This window comes from Mus caroli, chromosome 14, assembly GCF_900094665.2.
Source record: "Mus caroli chromosome 14, CAROLI_EIJ_v1.1, whole genome shotgun sequence".
NCBI classification, from domain to species: domain Eukaryota; kingdom Metazoa; phylum Chordata; class Mammalia; order Rodentia; family Muridae; genus Mus; species Mus caroli.
The window spans coordinates 107,307,972-107,329,917 of record NC_034583.1 but is presented as its reverse complement, the minus strand read 5'-3'; the positions used below and the strand labels follow the sequence as shown (position 1 = coordinate 107,329,917).

The following is a 21,946-nucleotide window of genomic DNA, read 5'->3' as shown; positions in this document are numbered from 1 at the left end:
TATATCGAGAATGACATTTTCACATTTAAAAGTACTAAGTATTTTCACACTCTTTAATAACATATTCAGTCTCCCTGTAAGTTTTGTCCCCACACCTAGCTTTAGTAAAGGCCCTTATCTTACTATTGCTAGCTCTCCCCGGTCTCCTCATAGACCAAGCTGACCTCATACTTGCTTTGTACCTGATGATCTTGAACTTCTGATCTTCCTGCTTCCATCCCTTGCCTGAACCACCAAGGTTTAGTTTTGTGTGATGCTGAAGATTGAACCAGGGCTTTGAGCATGCTGGCCAGGATTCTACCAAGTAAACGGCACCCCATACTACATATCCCTATCCCTCCTAGCATGTTTGTAGTCTGCTAAATACAGCTATTTAACACATGTGTCTGATATGGACTATCTCTTCATCTTTTTGGTGTTCTTTTCTAAATTGGCATCTTGCAGACCACAGATATCTTAGAGGATATAAAATACTCTTGTTTGTACCTGGTTATTCCTTCCTTCATGGTACTGATAACTGGTTTGTCCAGTTTCTGTGTTTTCATTCTACATTTTAGCAAGAGCTTTCCACGAGTGTCAGCTTTCCAATGCTGTGAAGCAGATCAGAGGAGGGGAGGTTTGTCTGAGCTCACGATTCTGAGGTTTTGATAGCTGTCCCATTGACCATACTGCTCCTGGGCCAGTAGCAAGGCAAGTCTCTGTGGTCTACTATATGACGAGAGAGGCTGGTTGCCTCACAGTGACTCACTGAGAGGGAACTGGTAGCTCTTATCTCCCTGAAGGACACACCCCCAGTGACCTAACTTCCTTTATCCAGGACTCACTTCCTAAGGTTCTACCATCCTCCTATAGCATTTCTACCATCCTCCTATAGCATCAGATGATGTGGACAACCAAGCCTTTGACTCATGCACTGCAGCACTGGAGATTCAAGCTTTGACAATGGGTAGCCCTGTCCATATATACGTGTGTGTATATACATATACATATACATATACATATACATATACATATACATATACATACACATACACATACACATACACATACACATACACATACACATACACATACACATACACATACACATACACATACACATACACACACACACACATACACATATACATCATCCCCATTTACTTATTTAGACCTTACTTCAAAAACTAATCTTTTTTTAATTCACAGGCCTATATATATATATATATATATATGTATATATATATATATATTATAAATTTGTGTATATTAATTATATGTAATGATGGATTTCATTATGGCATTCTGGTAGTCCAGTTAATATTGACAAATGTACAACCTTGTTACCCTGTCTTGTCCCCACCCAGCTCTGCTAATAACTTTCCCTTTCCAAGCTAGCTCCATAGAGAGAGTGGGGGAGGGCAAGATCCAGAGAAAGATGTAATGAGCTTCATTGAGGTTGTCTACAGGAGTGTGGGTGGGTGGATGCTTTGCTTTTGTTTTTGTTTTCGGTTTTGTTTTTACAGGGACACAGCATATTACCAGTGTTGTATCACAAAAGAATTGTCTCTCTTTCCCTCATGATCCATTAACCACACCTAAACCCTTAGGGAGAAGTTCAGCCCATGATGGATCCAGATTTTTTTTATTAGATATTTTTTTAATTTACAATTTAAATGTTATCGTCTTTCCTGGTTTCCCCTCTGAAAACCCCCTATCCTCTCCCCCTGCCCCCTGCTTCCGAACCCACCCACTCCTGTTTCCTGGGCCTGGCATTCCCCTATACTGGGGCATAGAACCTTCACAGGACCAAGGGCCTCTCCTCCCATTGATGACTGACAAGGCCACCCTCTGCTACATATGCAGCTAGAGACAGGAGTCCCACCATGTGTTTTCTTTGATTGGTGGTTTAGTTCCAGGGAGCTCTGGGGGTACTGGTTAGTTCATATTGTTGTTCCTCCTATGGGGCTGCAAACCCCTTCAGCTACTTGGGACCTTTCTCTAACTCCTTCATTGGGGACCCTGTGCTCCATCCAATAGATGGCTGTGAGCATCCACTTCTGTATTAGTCAGGCACTGGCAGATCCTCTCAGGAGACAACTATATCAGGCTCCTGTCAGCAAGCTCTTGTTGGCATCTGCAATAATGTCTGGGTTTGGTGGTTGTTTATGGGATGGATTCCCAGGTGGGGCAGTCTCTGGATGGTCATTCCTCAGCTTTACACTTTGTCTCTGTAACTCCTTCCACGGGTATTTTGATCCATTTTAAGAAGGATCGAAGTGTCTACACTTTGGTCTTCCTTCTTCTTGAGTTTCATGTATTTTGCAAATTGTATCTTAGGTATTCTAAGTTTCTGGGTTAATATCCACTTATCAATGAGTGCATATCATGTGTGTTCTCTTGTGATTGGATTACCTCACTCAGGATGATGCCCTCCAGAACCATCCATTTGTCTAAGAAGTTCATGAATTCACTGTTTTTAATAGCTGAGTGGTACTCCATTGTGTAAATGTACTACATTTTCTGTATCCATTCCTCTGTTGAGGGACATCTGGGTTCTTTCCATCTTCTGGCTATTATAAATAAGGCTGCTATGAACATAGTGGAACATTTGTCCTTCTTACCGGTTGGGACATCTTCTGGGTATATGCCCAGGAGTGGTATTGCTGGATCCACCAGTAGTACTATGTCCAATTTTCTGAGGAACCACCAAACTGATTTTCAGAGTGGTTGTACAAGCTTGCACTCCCACTAGCAATGAAGGAATGTTCTTCTTTCTCCACATCCTCGCCAGCATCTGGTGTCACCAGAATTTTTGATCTTAGCCATTCTGAATGGTGTGAGGTGGAATCTCAGGGTTGTTTTGATTTTCATTTCCCTGATGATTAAGGATGTTGAACATCTTTTCAGGTGCTTCTCAGCTATTCAGCATTCCTCATTTGAGAATTCTTTTTTTTAGCTCTGTACCCCATTTTTTAATAGGGTTATTTGGTCTTCTGGAGTCCAACTTCTTGAGTTCTTTATACATATTGGATATTAGCCCCCTATAGGATTTAGGATTGGTAAAGATCTTTTCCCATTCTTTTGGTTGCCATTTTGTCTTATTGACCGTGTCCTTTGCCTTACAGAAGCTTTGCAATTTTATGAGTTCCCATTTATCATTTCTTGAGATTACAGTACAAGCCATTGGCATTCTGTTCAGGATTTTTTCCCCAGTGTCCATATCTTCGAGGCTCTTCCCCACTTTCTCCTCTATAAGTTTCAGTGTCTCTGGTTTTATGTGGAGTTCCTTGATCCACTCAGACTTGAGCTTTGTGCAAGGAGATAAGAATGGAATGGATCCAGTTTTTTTTTAAAAAACAATTTATGTATGTGGATGTTTTGCCTGCATACATGTTTGTGCACCCAATATGTGTCTGGTGCGTATAGAAGCCAAGAGAAGAGGGTATTGTATCCTATGGAACTGGAGTTATAGGTGTTGTGAGCTACCAAGTGAGTTCTGGGAATTGTAAGGGGAGCCAGAGCTCGTAACTGCTGAGCCATCTATCTAGCCCTGGGTCTAGATTTTTAGTTAATGACAGTCCTAAGCATTCTCAGCTAAGCTTATATAAAAGTTTTTCATGTGATCCAAATATTCTCGTCTAGTGTCAGTACCAAGATTTGGTATTGAATTTGGTGATGAAGAGCATTTTTCTCAAAATGTTACATGATTGCTCCTAGATATCCCAGGCCACATGGTTCTGAGAAGTTTGAGGGCATCAAAACCGGATGGATGCCTGAATTCCTGTTATAAAGTTACAAGTCTTTACATATAACATATATCTATGGACATATAATATATATCTATCCTTTCCTATACTTTAGGACTTCTACAGCTTACTTTAGGATACCCTACATAATATAGAAGAAATTTAAATTTAATGTACTGTATTGTTTAGGGAATAGTGACAAAAACAGTTTTTAATCCATGTTCAGGAGGATTTTTTTCAAAATATTTTCAATCCACGGCTACAGAACCTCTGATGCAAAGCTGACTGTCTCTAAAAGTTTATGAATCGTAAGTGATAGCGCGCTTGTTTGTCCTGAGAGCTAATCTAATTTAGGGACAAGCACGATGCGGTGTGACAGCTCTGACTGGGGACCTGAAACCAAATTCTAGGCCCACTTCTGTTGGTAAACATGTGTCACTGGGACTCAGTATTCGGTCTGGGCTTGCACTGACCCACACGTGATAGCAAGGCCTTGCTACAGGTCCCCTATGGTGCCTTAAAGTTTGTCAGTATCACATACCGACAGGATCAAATGTCAGTACGCATTTATTATTTCATGTTTGACAATTTCATTTGTGCATGTCTTAGTTTGCTCTGTATGGCTGTGGTCAAGGCCACTACCAAAAGAAAAGTAGCGAGGAAGGGTTTAAAGTCCATCTTACAGGCTGTAGTCCTTCATGAGGGGAAGCCAAAGCAGGAAATGAGGCAGAATCCTTGGGGCAGTCCTGTTTATTGAGTTGCTCTCCATGGCTTTCTTACCCCAGAACCATCTGGTCCATGATGGCACCCCCTACTGTGCGCTGGGTCCTCCCATATCAGTCATTAATCAAGACAATGCTTCACAGACACACCAGCAGGCTGGTCTGATGGAGGTCATTCTTAAACGGAAGTTCCCTCATGCCAGATGACCCTAGCTTCTGTCATGCTAACAAAACAAAACAGCACAATGTATAAATGTGTTGGATGTGTTTACCCCTCTGTTACCCTCCCTCATTCCCCTTTCAGTTATGTTGGACCCCAAATCTCTCTCCTACTGTGACTTTGCCTCTCTGTTTCCTTTCTTTTCTTTTTTAAATTTTTTTATTTGTTTTATGTATGTGAGTATACTGTAGCTGTCTCCAGACACACCAGACAGACGAGGGCACCAGATCTCATTATAGATGGTTGTGAGCCACCATGTGGTTGCTGGAAATTAAACTTAGGACCTCTGGAAGAGCAGTCAGTGCTCTTAACCACTGAGCAATCTCTCCAGCCCACTAGCCCACCTCTCTGTTTCTATCTTTCTGTCTCTGTGTCTGTCTCTGTGTCTGTCTCTGTGTCTCTATTTCTTTCTCTCTCTCTCTCTCTCTCTCTCTCTCTCTCTCTCTCTCTCTCTCTCTCTCTCTGTGTATGTGTGTGTCCCACCAAGCTCTACTGGGTTTAATTGGGTTGCTTGCATGAACGTTCATATGTGATCATTTATTGGAGTGAGGGCAAGTCCCCAGTGGCCGCAGCACTGATCAGTGTATCTTAAAGAACATTGCAGGCTGGTGAGATGGCTCAGTGGGTAAGAGCACCTGACTGCTCTTCCTAAGGTCCAGAGTTCAAATCCCAGCAACCACATGGTGGCTCACAACCATCTGTAACAAGATCTGGCGCCCTCTTCTGGAGTGTCTGAAGACAGCCACAGTGTACTTACATATAAATAAATAAATAAATCTTAAAAAAAAAAAAAGAACATTCCTGTCCTGAGGCAAAGAGTCACATATCAATCATTCTCAAAGAGAGATGTCACTTTTGCATCACATACATGGACAGTCCCTGCAAACAGGGCAAATGTGCTTTCTGACTCAGCCTGTGGCAAGCGAGTGGTGGGAATCATTTTAACTCACATTCTAAGACAGAGGCTGCCTGCATAGCTAAGGATGATAGGCTGACTTAAGGGAGGGGCAAGCAGTGAGAGGAATTCCATTAGAGGGAGCAACTGGAAGGCATGACAGTTTGCAATCATGTCTGTGCAGTGTCTTGTCCAACTGTCTTCTTGCTGGATTCCCCATGACAAGGAGGCTCATGGCAGAGTTTTCTCTTAGGAGTCCCTATCTCTCCAGTCAGATCAGAGGAGCTCCAATAAATGCTGCATCCATCTAAGACTGATGACATAGTCTGGAATCCCAGCTACTTGAAGCACCTAAAGAGGTGAAAAGGAAACAGACTTGTAGTTGCTGGGGACAGAACGCCTGTCTTCTGCAAGAGCAGTGTAGCTCTTCATCACTGAGCCATCTCTCCAGCCCTGGTCCCTCCCTCCCCTGCCCCACCCCTCTTTTTTTATTAACAAGGATTTAGGAAATAATTAGGCTTTATCCCTACCTCTGGAGAGTAGGAGGCAGAGGCACGAAGATGGGGAGAAGAAAACACCTGGAAGGCTGGTCCACTGTGCCATTAATTGTAAGCCACAAGCAATTAAGATAAGAAGGACTGAAGAGGGCCCGAGCTTATAACATTCAGGATCCAGAATCCAAGTGTTCTTTGACCTTTAGGGCATCGTGCAAAATCCACAAAGGCGAGTTAGACTCTTGTTGAGTGGGTGTGGGAGGAGTGGGTTAGAACATACAAACAGCTTGGTATGTTGTTCTTGAGTATCATTTTCTTAATTGTTTCTGGCCCAGTGAGTGTACCCAGAGGCTTTGTATTGATGTATGTGATTGAACAAAAACAAAACAAAACAAAAAAATAAGGCCTTCATCGACCCGTGGTTTAATGGCTTTAAATAAATTAACTTCTTTTGGATCGATTCGACACACCGATGATATTTGCAATCTATTAACTTTTTCATGTTTCTCCCCTCAGTGGCGACTTTGGAGAAGTCATTTTGCCTTCGTCAAGTGAAGGTGTTACTTTCTGTGCACAGAGAAACGTCAAGATTCATGGTCATGTACCTACAACCCCCCCCCCAAAAAAAAAAAACAACCAACCAAACAAAAAAACAAAAAACCACCTAACAGCAAGGGTGAGGCCCAGCCCTGGATTCTGGTTATGAACTTAAACTTTTATATCGATTTTTAATTAAAATGGGGTCTCTTTAAAGGTTAACAGTGTCAGGGCGTGACGGCATGTATCTGTCTATAATGTCAACACATGGCAAGCTGAGGTGTGGGCATGGGGTAAGGACAGCCCAGACTGCATAGCATGCTCAAGGCTAGCATGGGCTAACTTGCAAAAACTGTCTCAAACAAGGAGTGGGGTTATATCTCAGTGGTAGGACACTTGCCTGGCACACTGTAGGCCACGGGTTCAAACTTCACAAAATGCAAGTGTTCAATGCAAGGTGCAGAACCTGCTTTGTGGATCAGCTGCTGTGTGCACCAAACTGTCTAACTAGTATGGACCGAATTATGGACTTTCCTCAGTTCTTATATCTAAGGCTAACCCTTACTGTGTTTATATTTGGATATAAGGCTTATAAAGATGTTCTAAGAATGGGGCAATAACCCACAGTGTGTATGACCTTTTTGGAGAGGTATCTTTCTGTATGCACACAGATGCATTGGACAGTGTGTGTGTGTGTGTGTGTGTGTGTGTGTGTGTGTGTTAGGGGGCAAGGCAGCCAAAACTTCTGTGTAAATTACACAACCTTTGGTATTTTGTTGTGGCTGCTCAAGCAGACTAATACAGTGAGGTTAAGTATGTTATGTATATAATAATTCCAGCTCATCTTGAGGACACACAAACTTTATGGATTGGGCTAAATAAACTCAAGTTGTCTTTCAGTTCTGGCATTAATGATTCTATCTGAAACTATCATCCTCCAGAAAATAACCAAAAGAAAAATAAAATCTGAGTTTCAAGTTCTCAGAAAAATTATAAATCAGCACAAAGAACTTGTGTATACTTTACCCAGATTCAACAATTCTTAGTATTTTGCAATCTTCATATCTACATGTGTTTATTCACATCTAAAACATTGTGAATTTACATTATTATTTTATTTATTTCATTTCCTAAAAACAAGGATCATTAGTCACATAACTATGGCTGCCAACCTTGGAGAAAACAGCAGCCCCAGTTTCATCAAATGTCCCCACAGCTTCCTTTTCCTCCAGTGTGAGAGCTAGTTCTTGATTCCAAGAACACATGTGTGTGTGTGAATATGGGGTGTGTGTGTGTGTGTGTGTGTGTGTGTGTGCGGTGGTGGTGGTTCCCAGCTTTTCTTCTAGTTATCTACAAGAGAACAGCTCTTGTTTGGCAATTGACGCTGCTTCATGGTCAATTCCAACCTAGCTATGTATGGCTGGACTCTATGTAAATGTGTGGTGTCTCCGGGCATATGATGCCCAAATGCTCTTCGCTGCTGATCTTACCTTTGATGAACCAGTCAAGGCATTGGCTGGTTTCTTCATGGCATAGCTTTTACTTTTTCCCCTTGTAACTATTAAGTACAGTGTAGAGGGAACCTTTAAAGCCTTGTACTGGCCTCGTATAACAGTTATCCAACCTCGACTGGCCACCTCAGTCACTTCCCCCATTTCTGTCATCATCTTTTTCTTCCTTCTCTCATTTTCGGAAGCAGAGTCTCTCCTGTCCCATGCTGGCCTTGAGCTTGAAATTTCGCTGACGATAACCTTGAACTTCCGACCCTCTTACCTCTAAGGCCTGAATGTGGGGATTACAAGCGTGTAGCTCCACACATGACCCCAGTAAGACGGAGGACCAGAAACAGGAATTGATGTGTGGTAGGCAAACACTCTTAACAGCTGAGCTACATTCCTGGCTACCGTTAATTCTTCACCGAATGAGTCTTTAACTATGACACTGAATTCATTCAGCTCTGGGACCAGTCTTCACTGCCTGTCAGTAGGCTTTTAGGTATTGTAATATTCCCATCAATTTTTCTTAAACTTCCCTATGACAAATACTAAAATGAGAGGAAAGTAAAATGTTATTGGAGTTTTGTTTGTGCTATAGGGGTTCCAGGAACAACGTTAAGAACAGATAATCAATTGACAACCGTTTAAAAACTTTCAGACATAGACAGCAAGCTTCCTTTAGACTTGTTTGCTTTTTTGTTTTGTTTTTTAAATTTGTCTTCTGTCTGCTGGCTAGTTTTCATAGTTATCATAAGCAGTTAGATTGGGGTTAGCAAAAATCCTTGGGCTAACTGGGAAGACAGAAGTGTAGCCTACAAAAAGTTTCTTTTCAGGCTAGAATCTCCTTCTATATCCTTATACTTTCTCTTTCTCAACTCAACCTGACCCTCCGATGGTTCATCTCCCTTCTGCAGTCTAGCCGATGAAGCTAAGTTTTCTCTCAAACTCAGCAGCAATCTATCTTGGTGATGAGCTTACTTTGTTCACAGGGCCTTAAGTTGAAGAGAGCAGAGTCCAGTCCTTGAAACGAGACTCTGAATGTCCAGTTCATGAGACCATCTGGAATGTAAATTTTTAGCCGAGGAAGCTGAGGACCTAAAGTGCACAGGTGACTTTCTAAGGACCCCAAGTGACAGACATTCTTCCTCCAAAAGGCTGCACGTTTTAACCCCCCCTAAACTGGTGTTTAAATGTTCAAGACTATAGGGGACATTTCTCATTCAGACTTCTCATCTCTGGAAGTCTCGAGGAAGAGGTGGAAAGACCAGAAGAGCCTGAGATTGATTCGCAGCACTCTACAGACCAGGCAGGCAGGCAGGCAGGCAGGCAGGCAGGCAGGCAGCCACAGACAAGAACAATAGCTGGTTGCCCAAAGAGTTAACGAAAATCATCAAGTCTTTGCTGCAGTGTTTTGAGGAGAATTCGAAAGGTAGCTGGAAAACACATTAAATGACTTTTCCTATCTCCTCCTTCCAATCTAAGCATCTTTTTGGTCTCTCTCTCCTCCTTATCCACCGACCTCTTTAATTTTCGAGCTCTTTTGTTACTTGGATTTGGTTAACTCTGTGATTGGTTCCTACAGCCTGGGCGCTCAGAGACTCGTTTGTAGAATGCAGACTGAATGAGGGGGACCCAATGAAGGTTGCTAAGCACTCCTTTTTCTTTTCTTTTCTTTTCTTTTCTTTTCTTTTCTTTTCTTTTCTTTTCTTTTCTTTTCTTTTCTTTTCTTTTCTTTTCTTTCCTTTTCTTTTCTTTCTTTTTCTTTTCTTTTCTCTTTCATATCCATCCATCAACCCAAATTAAGAGCGACGCTTCTAGGTAAAGAGAAGTGTCGTAAGTAGGCTAAAAGGGCGTCAAGAGAAAGTAAACTGCTTTGAGATTAATACTATTTAATCGGAGACAAAAAGGAAACAATCTCAGTTAGATGCAGGGAGCAAGCAGGTAGTGGGTGCTTCAGAAACCGGCGTGACGGGAGGGGGCGCTGACTTTGAATTATCATTCATGAACTGCCCAAGCGTTTGCAGAACAGGTTCCCTCAAAGAGCTTGTAACCGAGCTGTGTGTGGCCTTTGCAGGACACAGGTCTCAGGGACTCTACAGATGTCGCACCTGGGGCCGGCCACCCAGCCAACCAACAGCTCTGGGCAAACGCTGCCAGCCAACCAGATCTGGGACATTCCTGTACTGTCCAAAAATGTTACCTGTTCACCTAGGAGACCCCCAAACCTGATTGGCGGGAACCCGAATCTTCGCTTGTCCCTGCGCTCCCGCTGCGCGCGCCGAGCAGATCTCGGGAAGGGACCAGGCAGGATCTTTGCATTTTTAGTCGGGAAAAGCGAGACGGAAGAATCGCGATTCAAACACAGCAAGCAAAAACGCGGAATAGAAGTTAATTATTGAAGAAACACGGAAGGACTGGGCCCGAAGTACTCAGAGATAGGATACTCTAGAATTGAGCAGGCACGGCGCCGAAATAGCTCAGTTGGGAGAGCGTTAGACTGAAGATCTAAAGGTCCCTGGTTCGATCCCGGGTTTCGGCAGCTGGTTTTTAGTTTTAAATTGGCGGAATGCAAACTTCCTAAGATCCTTCCATTTGAGGACTTGTGTTGAATTCATCTCGGACTCGGTGACTTGGGGTCGTGGAGAGACGCAAGCAGTTTTTCTCGCCCACCCGTGGGGGCAGGCAACAAGCACAGGCACTTCCGGGTGTCGTCGGAGGCGCTGCTGCGCGTGCGCAATGCGGAGCCAAGGCCTCCAGGCTGCTTGGACACGGAAAGCGGTCCGGTGCGCGAGCCCGGGAGGCAGTCCAGGCGCGCGCCGGCCGTCTGGAATCTCTGTCCTGTTGGGGAACAGGCCAGGTCTGCCCTGGAAGTGACAAAGACCTGTCCAAATGTCATTCGGGTCCCCACTTTTTAGTGCCGATCCTACTGCGCACTCAGGTGCTTGCTTCAGGATTTTGCTAGAGATGCAAGAGAGCGACACTGCGGCGGCCCAGGGCAGGTTCACTTGCTTAATGATAAAGGGTGGTAGTAGCATTATAGCTCCTTACATTTAAGTAAGTGACGGATTTTGTTTAGACTCGTATTTGTCAGTGTGGTCTGGGGACCAGCGTCCAGCGTGTCAGCGTCATTTTGGAGCTAGTCTGAAATGGTCCACGCCAAGCTATTGGATGGAGCCCAGGGCAAGGTGAACAAACACCCTCCATCCCAGGACACGCCCTTCGGAGTTCTGTGGTTATATCTGGTGTGCACATTGCCAACCTCTTATTTATAGTCTCTCTGTATGTATTTTATCATAGAAACTAAAGTCTTTAACTGTAACCTGAAAACTTATTGTCTTCCCCGAGTGCTGGATTCTCTCATGGATGTCACACATTATCAGTTCTGAATTGTCCTGTGTACCGCACTCATTAAATATTCATGAGCATAAGTGCTCAGCCCAATCCTTTTGTCAATGTCCAGGCTGTGTCTACCTCCTCAGAGTTCCCCAGAAAGGTCCAAGGTGATTTATAAATAAACCCTGGAGTAAACGTTTCCCTCCTATTGTATATATGCCGCTCATTTGAGTCCAGAACTATGACATACAGACGCTATTATAATCATAGCACACACAGTAAAACCAGATGAGCATTGTGTATTTAATTAGGACCTTCACGTAATGAGTATGCACACGCACCATGCCCCCTTTATTAGCTTCGACTATACTGTCTCCCTTTCAGTGGATCATGTTATAATATCATCATTTCTCAATCTGTTTGCTGTTGGAAACTTGACCAGAAATACAATTGCTTAAATTTGCCTCAAATTCTAAGAATATATGTATTTTCCGCAATAATCGTTAATGCAGTCTGGGAGGGTGAATTGTCTTGTTATGAGTTAACCACTAAAGGTCTTTAAAGAGTGTGCGGTGTCCCACAGAGCAACATTCTAGTAAGGTCTGTGGGGCATTCAAATTAGTGCCACATATTTCAGTGTTCATGTGAATAGTCTAAGCGTGACTTACAGGCTGGATCCACGCTCCACAGCTCAGTGAGCAAGGTATTCCTGACAGACTCCAGGGACAAAGCTCCCAGAAAATGGCAGTCACCAGTTACAGGGTCCTCTCTAGTCACCAAGCGTTCTGCTAAGCACTCTTTGTTAACAATCCCATTGTGCTTGTCAACAGTCATTCAAAGTTGGAAACACAGATGAAAATAAATAAATAAACAAATGCATGTCACACATGCGTGCTTTTGGAAAAAGCCAACACAATCTCAGACATATTTAAATGAAGCTGAGGCATACAAATCAAGTAGTGCTTCTTTTTTATACACCACAGATCCATATAGAGAATATTTTTTAATTTAAAATTTTAGAGAATTTCATAAATAAGGACTGTATTTACATAGTTCTCACCCTTCCCTCTCTCCTTTCCATAGAGAATTAATTTTTTTTATTCTTCAGGAACGTCATATAGATAAACAATAAATTCACGTGTGGTGGTTGGAATAAGAAAGGCACTCACAGGTTCATATATTTGAATACTTAGTCATAAGGGAGAGTCTTGAGAAGGATTAGAAGGGTTAGGAGGCGTGGCCTTGTTGGAGGGGGCGTGGCCTTGTTAGAGGAGGTGTGGCCTTGTTGGAGGAGGTATGGCACTAGGTTGGGCTTTCAAGTTTCTTTTTTTTGTATTGGATATTTTCTTTATTTACATTTCAAATATTATCCCCTTTCTCAGTTTTTCCCCTCCCCCTGCTTCTTTGAGGGTGTTCACCCGCCCACCTACCCACTTCTGCCTCCTTGATCTCCAATTCCCCTACGCTGGGGCATAGAGCCTTCACAGGACCTTGGACCTCTCCTCCCATTGATGCTTAACAATGCCATCCTCTGCTACATAGGTGGCTGGAGCCATGGGTCCCTCCATGTGTACTCTTTGGTTGGTGGTTTAGTCCCTGGGAGCTCTGGGGTGGGGGGTGGGGGATAGGGTCTGGTCGGTTGATATTGTTGTTCTTGCTTTGGGGTTGCAAACCCCTTCAGCTCCTCCTTGTTGAAGGAGGTGTGGTTCTAAGGTGTGCTTTCAAGTTTCAAAAGCCCCTGCAGCGCCCCTCTTCCTTCTGCCTTTGGATCAGGCTGTAGCTCTCAGTTCCTTCTCTGGTGCTGTTCTAACCCTCTGGGTTAGTTAGTTAGTGCTGCTCTAACCCTCTGTGCTAGTTAGTGCTGTTCTAACCCTCTGCACGATCAATGAGAAGCAGCAGCAGCAGCCATGTGCTTGTCCTGGTCTAACAGACAAGGAGAGGCATTTGGGGGATCTTGAGCTGTCAGGACACTGACCCAGTTTGAGTTCGGTCATGAGCCTGGACCTGTGAACCAGCATAGCAGCTACACATGACACAGTAATAAATATCCTAGCAACAGGAGAATTCTCTTCATCTTTCATGCTACTTACTAAGTTTTGATTGCTATTTTTAAACACAAAGTTCAAAGAACTTTTCAGATCAACAAGGTTTAGAAAAGCTTTCAGTTGTAGCAGAAGTAAAGAACTAAATAAAAGTTTTGGGTTCAGGGAATTAGAAACCAAACAGTGCAACACAAATAGAAAAGTGGCTACATGGCAACAGTGTATCTAATGCCTCAACTATCAACTCAATAATTCCTGTGGGGTTATTCATTTGCACAGATGTTGCCCTGCTGCAGGTGTGCTGGAGTGGGGAGTCCCCTCTGAAGAGCAGCTGTTGGCCATCAAGGCCCTGACAGCTCCCAGAGCAATCAATATTTGGTTTCCTGCCATTGCTGTGCCATCAGATCCTGACCTCTGTCATATGGCATTCTTATGGCTGGCTCTGTCAGTCCTGCATTGCTCCTGCTACCAGAGTGACCAGGACCAGAGCCCAAGCCCTCACATCCCCATAACAAGCTGAGTTTAGCCATCCATCCTCAGTATGTCAACTAAGCAAACAAATAATGATGCAAAGTAACGTGCTCATATTGGGAAGAGGGACAGAGAGAGACACACACACACACACACACACACACACACACACACACACACTCACATTCACACACACTCACACTCACACTCACACACACACACTCACACTACTCACACACACACACTCACACACACTCACACTCACACACACACACACACACACACACACACACACACTTCCACCTCACAAGTCTATCTTTTGGGTTCTGAAGTAGAGAGTTATGGAAATGCATAGCTAAGCAGCCCCAGTCATTGTGTGGTCCTGTCTGTCACAGACTCTGTTGTCTCAGTTCCGGTTTGTCCTGCAAGATGGCCTCATGAATTGTCAGACTGTGAAATGTCTTTCGGAGGAAACAAATGCTGCCTCTGGCTTCCACCAGGCTCCATCCAGCATGAGACTTCCTATCTTGGGAACCATTGTTTTAATAGCTTGACAGCTAATAGGAGGGAGGGAAACATATGTGAGTTTAGAATACTCTCATTCTGAATTCTCAACAGAGGAATCTCAAATGGCTGAGAAACATTTAAATAAATGTTCAACATTCCTAGCCATCAGGCAAATGCAAATGAAAACTACTTTGAGATTCCATCTTACAATCGGCAGAATGACTAAGATCAATAACACAAGTGACAGCTCATGCTGGCGAGGATGTGGAGCAAGGGGAACACTCCTCCACTGCTGGTGGGAGTGCAAACCTGTATGGCCATGATGGAAACCAACAGGACAGTTCATCAGAAATTAGGAATAGTTCTACCTCAAGACCCAGCTATACCACTCTTGGACATGTGCCCAAAGGACTCCCCATTCTACCACAAGGGCACTTGCTCAACTATGCCCATTGCAGCTTTATTTATAACAGCCAGAAACTGGAAGCGACCTAGATGCCCTTCAACAGATGAATGGATAAGGAAAATGTGGTTCATTTACACACTGAAGTATTACTCGGCTGTTAAAAAAAATATGACATCATGAAATTTGCAGGCAAATGAATGGAACTAGAAAAAAAAATTATCCTGAGAGAGGTAACCCAGATCCAGAATAAATATGGTATATATTCACTTATAAGTGGATATTAGCCATTAAGTTAATGATAACCAAGCTACAATCTGTAGACCGAGAGAGGTTAGGTAAACAGGAGGGAGCTAGAGGGGAAGACAGATCTTCCTGGGAAGAGGAAATAGAATAGATTTTGTGGGTGGACTGGGGACATAACGTGGGCTTATATTGGGGGGAGATTGAATAGATGGAGAGAGGACTGGAATTGGGGGTAATTAAGTGTTTCATAACAAAGGGGAGATAGAGCCTGTAGAGACCACAGTAGCTGAGGGATGGGGCCACCCACACATCTCAAAATTTTTAATCCAGAAATGTTCCTGTCCAAAGGAAAGACAAGGACAAAAAATGGAACAGAGACCGAAGGAAAGGCCATTGAGAGACCACCCCACCTAGGGATCCATCCCATCTGTAGACACCAAACCCAGACACTATTGCTAATGCCAAGGAATGTTTGCTGACAGGTGCCTGATATGGCTGTTCCCTGAGAGAGTCTACCAGCACCTGACCAATAGAGATGCAGATACTCACAGCCAACCATCGGACTGAGCCCAGGGACTCCAGTGGAAAAGCTAGGGGAAGGTCTGAAGGAGCTGAAGGGGATTACAACCTCATAAGAAGAACAACATCAAGTAATTGGACCACTCAGAGCCCCCAGGGACTAAACCAGCAAAGAGTGTACAAGGAGGAGCCAGGACTCTAGATACATATGTAGCCGAGGATGCCCTTATCTGACATCAATGGGAGGGGAGGGAGGCCTGATGCCCCAGCATAGGGGGATGCTAGAAGGGTGAGGCAGGAGTGAGTGAATGGATGGAGGAGCACCCTCATAGAGCCAAAGGGGAGGGAGAGGGGGGATTGGATGGGGAGGTTTGTGGACAGGTAACTGGGAAGGGGGAATATCATTTGAAATGTAAATGAATAAATTGATTAATTAAAAAAAAGGAGGGCTATATGGAAGCTGGTGCAGTGGAAACTTCCTGGAATCTATGACAGTGACCCTAATGAGGACTCCTAAGTAGTGGGGGATATGGAGTAACTACTGGCTATGTCTTGCGGTCAGGCAAGGTTTCCAGTGGAAGGTCTGAACAGCATTCAGTTGAGTGGTTGGCCAGGGCAGGTGCGGAGCGAGGGGGAGGAGCGTCCCATGGGAATCCCCAAGTGACCCAGGCTGAATCTAAGACAAAAGCAAAAGCTTAATCTCTGCAAACTGACAGCTCGGGTCCCTTTGCTGAGGGCAGTACCTCTACAACTTGTTGGTCATGGAGAAGTGAAGCTGGTGCCTGCATGGAGCCCTCACCCCTATGATCCAGTCTCTGGTGCAGGAAGGCATTCTGCAGGCTACTGAGAGAAACGTGGGCACCAACCCAGAGACAAAACCTTTGACCTACAATCTGCCCTGCCTGTAAGATGGGCTAGGGCAACGGGGGGGGGGGCACAGAATTTGTGGGAGTGGCCTCCTAATGTCTGATTGGACATAAGACTCACTCCACCAGAAGGAACCCATATCTGATACTTCTAGGACAACCTAGAACCGGGGTCTAGACAGCCCAACAACCTATGGCAAAACCAAAGGCAACTAGCCTTAAGAAGTAAGATAAAAATGACTCCTAATGATATTTGATGTACTCATAGATCAGTGTCTTACCCAGTCATCTCATTCCTCACTAAAGGAGTCACGAAACAGCCAGCAGTTTAACGTGGGCTCTGCTACACACTCTGACCTACTTGTATAAAACGTTGAGCCAACCTGACTGACTGAGGAGAAACTGGCCTGCTTCCACATAGCTGAGAGCAGGGGCACCTGTCTCAAGGGATAAAGCTGACACCATAGCTGTGTGGCCTCTCCAGTGCAGGCAGCCGACACAGCCAGCTCCCTGACATTCTTCCCTTGCTTTGTGCCATGTAACTTGTAGTTACTCAGCCGCTCTAAGGTGCCACAGCCTGAGGCCATTCCATGTGCCACATTAACCACGGCGTGGAAGACAAATAGAACTATTGAGAATTTTTGTTGCAGATGCGAATTATGTAAGTCTCTTTGTTATTGCTGAATATACAACCCTGAGAAGCCACCTAAGGCAGGGCGTCTTTACTCTGACCTATAATTTGAGGGTTCAGTCCATCATGGAGGCGGGGATGGGGTGGAGTGACAGCTTCTGGTGATTGAGGAAGCTGGCCATGTCATGTTCGCAGTCAGGAAGCAGAGTGACAAATGTTGGTTTTCTCCTTTGTATTTACTCCAGTATCCCAGCCTATGGCGTGGTTCCACTCACGTTTAGGGTGGCCTTTCTCAACCTCAACTGGCCCAATTTAATGAATCCCTCATGGACATTCCCAGAAACTAACCTAATTGAGACACTCCCTCACAGGTGTGTGCAGACGTGGGCGATTCTAATCCTGACAGGTAGACATTTAATATAAGCCATCAATCACATTGGATGACCTGTGCACCTATTGTGGCTGTTTTGTAGTTGAAGCCCTTTCTAGAAAGGAACAATCCAGAAGTAGATCACGTTGTCCCTCTTTGGGGAGGTATAGTTACTATCTCATTTTATTGAATTTCACTCCACAGATAACTCCAGAACAAATCTTATCTTTCTTCTTCCTCTCCTAAGACATTACCCAGAGTTTGTTCATAGATCTGTATGGACAATGGAGTTAGGGATGCAGAGGATAAAGTGTTACTTATCTGTCTCATCACTGTGTCAGAATCCTGACAGAAACATCCTGAGGCACTTACTTGGCTCCTGGTTTGTCACAGAGGGAAGGCATGGCTGCAGACGTGTGGGGGACGGATGCTGACACACCCCTCTCACTTTCTTCTTTAGTCAGTCCAGAACCCCAGCCCGTGGACCTCTGCCACGACGGTCTTCTCACCTCACTTGAGTCTCCCTGGAAACACTGCCATGGATGCTTCCAGAGGTGTGTGTTCTAGACCATTCTAAGTCTAGCCACGTTGACTGTGAAGATTATTGTCTCAGTTAGGGTTTTACTGCTGTGAAGAGACACCATGAACAAGGCAACTCTTATAAGGACGACATTTAATTGGGGCTGGCTTACAAGTTCAGTCCATTATCATCAAGGCAGGAACATGGCAGCATCCAGGCAGGCATGGCGCAGGTGGAGCTGAGAGTTCTACATCTTCATCTGAAGACTGCTAGCAGACTATTGGCTTCCAGGCCTCTAGGATGAGGATCTTAAAGCCCACACCCACAGTGACACACCTGCTCCAACAGGGCCACACCTGCTAATAGTGCCACTTCCTGGGCCAAGCATATACAAACCATAACAACTACGATTGGAATTATCATGAGAAATCACTGGCTCACAAGTTCTGAATGCTGGAACTCAAGATCAACGATCCAATGACTGGTCACGACCTTCTAGCTGCATCATTCCATGGTGGAAGGCAACTCACAGGGGAGAGAGGAAGGATACAAGACAGCAAGAGCTTGACCAAGTGACCTTACACCCCTTCTTATCCAATATTAATCCATCCATACAAATCCCAATACTGTTGTATTGGGAATTGATTCCAGGACGTGCTTAGAGGTGAAAACTTAAACCATAATTGTAGCTGATCTTATCAGGTGCTCACAAGGCGGGTGCTGAGCCAATCATCGGGCGCAGAGATAGTCTCCTCTTCATCCTTACAGCACAAGTTCTTGTTCCTGTTTTTTGAGGCACACAAGAGAAGCTCGTGGAAGCTCAGTACCGTTCCCTGTGATACACAGCTCCTCCTCATTGGTGAGGTTTGGAACCAGGCAGGAGGACTCCATGCCTCTGTTCCAACACCGTCTCAGGATGACTTCACTCACGACCTGTCTAAAGGATGGGCTTGATTCTGCCCTGTGAGTTTTTGGCTAAGTTTAAGTGGCCGTGGCTAATTCCCTTTAGATATCTATAAATATCTATAGATAATATAAATATCTAATTCCCTTTAGATATTTATCATGTGATTTGCTCTGAACAATTACAAAGCAGGATCTGTCTTTTGGGAGAGTGACCATCAGGGAAAGAAAGGCACAACGTCGGTGACAGTAAGTCCATTTGGCTTTGCAGCCAGCATCAGTTTTGCGTCCACACTGGGAAGCCCTAAGTTTCCCATCCTTTTCCTACTCCACCCACATATCCAAAAAAAAAAAAAAAAAAAAAAACCTAGTGCTTTAGTGAAGTCTGGAACGTAGTGTGACTACTTTCAGACAGAGAAGAAAGCTAGAAAGCTGAGCTAGGTGGTATATTCTATGGACTCATTAAACATTTTTATTAGACAGTAGGACCCAGCGTTTGTGAGACAACTTGTCAGGAGTACAAAAGGCGGACGGAATGTGCAGTTCCGGACATACCAGCCGGCGCTGACCCTTTGGATGCAGGAGCCGATGCTGCTTCTCGCCCTCTGGCGGGTCTCCCCGCCAGAATAGATTAATTTTGTCATTACCCTTTCTCAGTTTCTGCCTTTGACCAGAAGAGGGAGGTTAATTGTGTGCCGTTTCTCAGGAGAACGAGGTATCAGCACTTTAATTCTTGATGGTTTATGAATTGTGGACAGCTAATTAAAACTTAAAGATTAGAGGAGCTATTTTGGTTAAGAGGCCATTTGCAGGGCTGTGGAATGAACAGAACAAAGGGTTGTCTGTTCTTTTCATCCCCCCAAGTTTAAATGTAACTTGGTGCTGAAAAAGACCTGAATGGTTTTGCATAGTGAGTATTCATTGTATTGATTCTAATTTTAATTTTGCAAGGAAATGGCACAGTGTCTGAAAGCCACTCAAGGGTTAACGAGAAGAGTATTGGGAACATTAAATAGCAAGCTTTGTGTGTTAAGGCTCCTTTGGACCCTTCCTGACCTCCATGAGACATCATAAAGTCACACAGGGACCACTTAAAGATTCTGTTAGATGCCCCTTCATTGCATCTCAGAGGGCTCTATGTATTTAGACATTTTTTTTTTTCTCACAGATAACCATTCAGTTTCTGTCTGGAAGATAATGGACTGTCATGGGCTTTTTCTTGATTCTTCTACAATGTGGTGGGCTTTCAGGCAACTGCATTTCCTTGGGCGTATGAAACAGGGTGATCATTTGGACTCTGTCATGCCTTTGCACAAACTAGGAAAAGGACATCTTCAACCCATGCAGTCTTCATAGATTTGAAGCTAGAAAAGTTGAGCGGAGTTGGACTTCAGCTCCTAGGTACCTCCTGGCAATGCAAACCTCACACAGATGTGGCCATGGCTTAAAGAACAATTTCCATTTTAAATTGCTCTGGCCAGAGCTTAGATGGAATAGAGGAAATAGCTTATCCAGTTTGCCCCTCAAGCCCTTATTTGGTGGGTTCCCCTCTTTACCCACCCATACTTAGTCATCATCTCTGCCTACTTGAGCTACCCCAGGCCCGGTCAGTGAGTAGGGATCATTGTCACAGACCTGATGGATACATTGAAGCCTGTGGTCAGTGGAACAGGCAAGTATAGCTCCCACATTTCCCCATGAGGTGAAAGAGTTCTAAGGTTAGGCATGGGCTGGAAGCATCAAGAACCTGGGTGTCGGATTATCATTTCCCTCTATAGACACTGCCCCCTGTTTCTCTACAGTCTATATGACCACAGTTTTGAGTCCCAGAATCCTGGGAACTCTGCAGTTCAGAGATCTTCCCTATGATCTGTATGCAAACCAAAGCCATTCCATGTGGAGGTCACACAGCACATCCCACCAGCACTCTCCACTCTCCAGCTACGCTCCCAGGTAGAGAGATGCTCCAGTGGTGTGGACGTCCAAACAGCTAATCCTGGGAATAACCTAGGCCTGCCTCAGAGGTAGTTTAAAAAGTGTCTAGTGACTACATTGAAAAGCACAAAGAAACAGGCAAATTTTATTTTAATGACCTATTATTTAAGATAATATGCATCAGTTCACAATTTTGCCAATTCGAAAATTATGAAAGTTATTTTACAAGCTCTTCTTCAAAATCTGGTATGTATTTAATGCTTATGAGTATACATTCAGAGGGGAACTGCAGTGAAGATGTAATATATGGGAGAAAAATAAAAGAATAAGAAGAAAAAGAAAAGTGAGATGATGTTGATCAGGATTTTTTTTTTTTTTTTTTTTGAGACAGAGTTTCTCTGTGTAGCCTTGGCTGGCCTGGAACTCACTTTGTAGATCAGGCTGGGCTTGAACTCAGAAATCTGCCTGTCTCTGCCTCCCAAGTGCTGGGATTAAAGGCTTGCGCCACCACGCCCGGCCCTGATCAGGAATATTTTAACACACACACATACACACACACACACACACACACACGAGTATATCACCTTTTTTGGATTAATCACAATGCAGTGCTACATGGCTGCATGTGGCAAGTGCTCATAGGATAGAATGCTTTTATACTCTGATCAGAGGACCAACTGTGAAATATTCGGGTGCTTGGGATGCATCTAAGTCCAGGAACATGGTTGTCTGTGGGTGGGGCCTGCAAAGCAAATATGCTAATCACCAGCTTCTGAAAGGATTCCTGTTACGTAAAGAACAGCATATATCTAGCTGTCTCTTGTGAGACTATGCTGGGGCCTGGCAAACACAGAAGTGGATGCTCACAGTCAGCTATTGGATGGATCACAGGGCTCCCAATTGAGGAGCTAGAGAAAGTACCCAAGGAGCTAAACGGATCTGCAATCCTATAGGTGGAACAACAATATGAACTAACCAGTACCCAGGAGCTCTTGTCTCTAGCTGCATATGTATCAAAAGATGGCCTAGTCAGCCATCAGTGGAAAGAGAGGCCCATTGGTCGTGCAAAATTTATATGTCTCAGTACAGGGGAACGCCAGGGCCAAGA

General features: G+C 44.2%; 1 non-coding gene across 1 annotated transcript; it reads left to right on the top strand.

Annotated features, from left to right (window-relative positions):
- The first annotated feature begins 10,558 nt into the window (after positions 1–10,558).
- Trnaf-gaa lies at positions 10,559–10,631 on the top strand. Its single transcript has one exon. It is a non-coding gene; the product is annotated as a tRNA-Phe (tRNA).
- Positions 10,632–21,946: the final 11,315 nt, after the last annotated feature.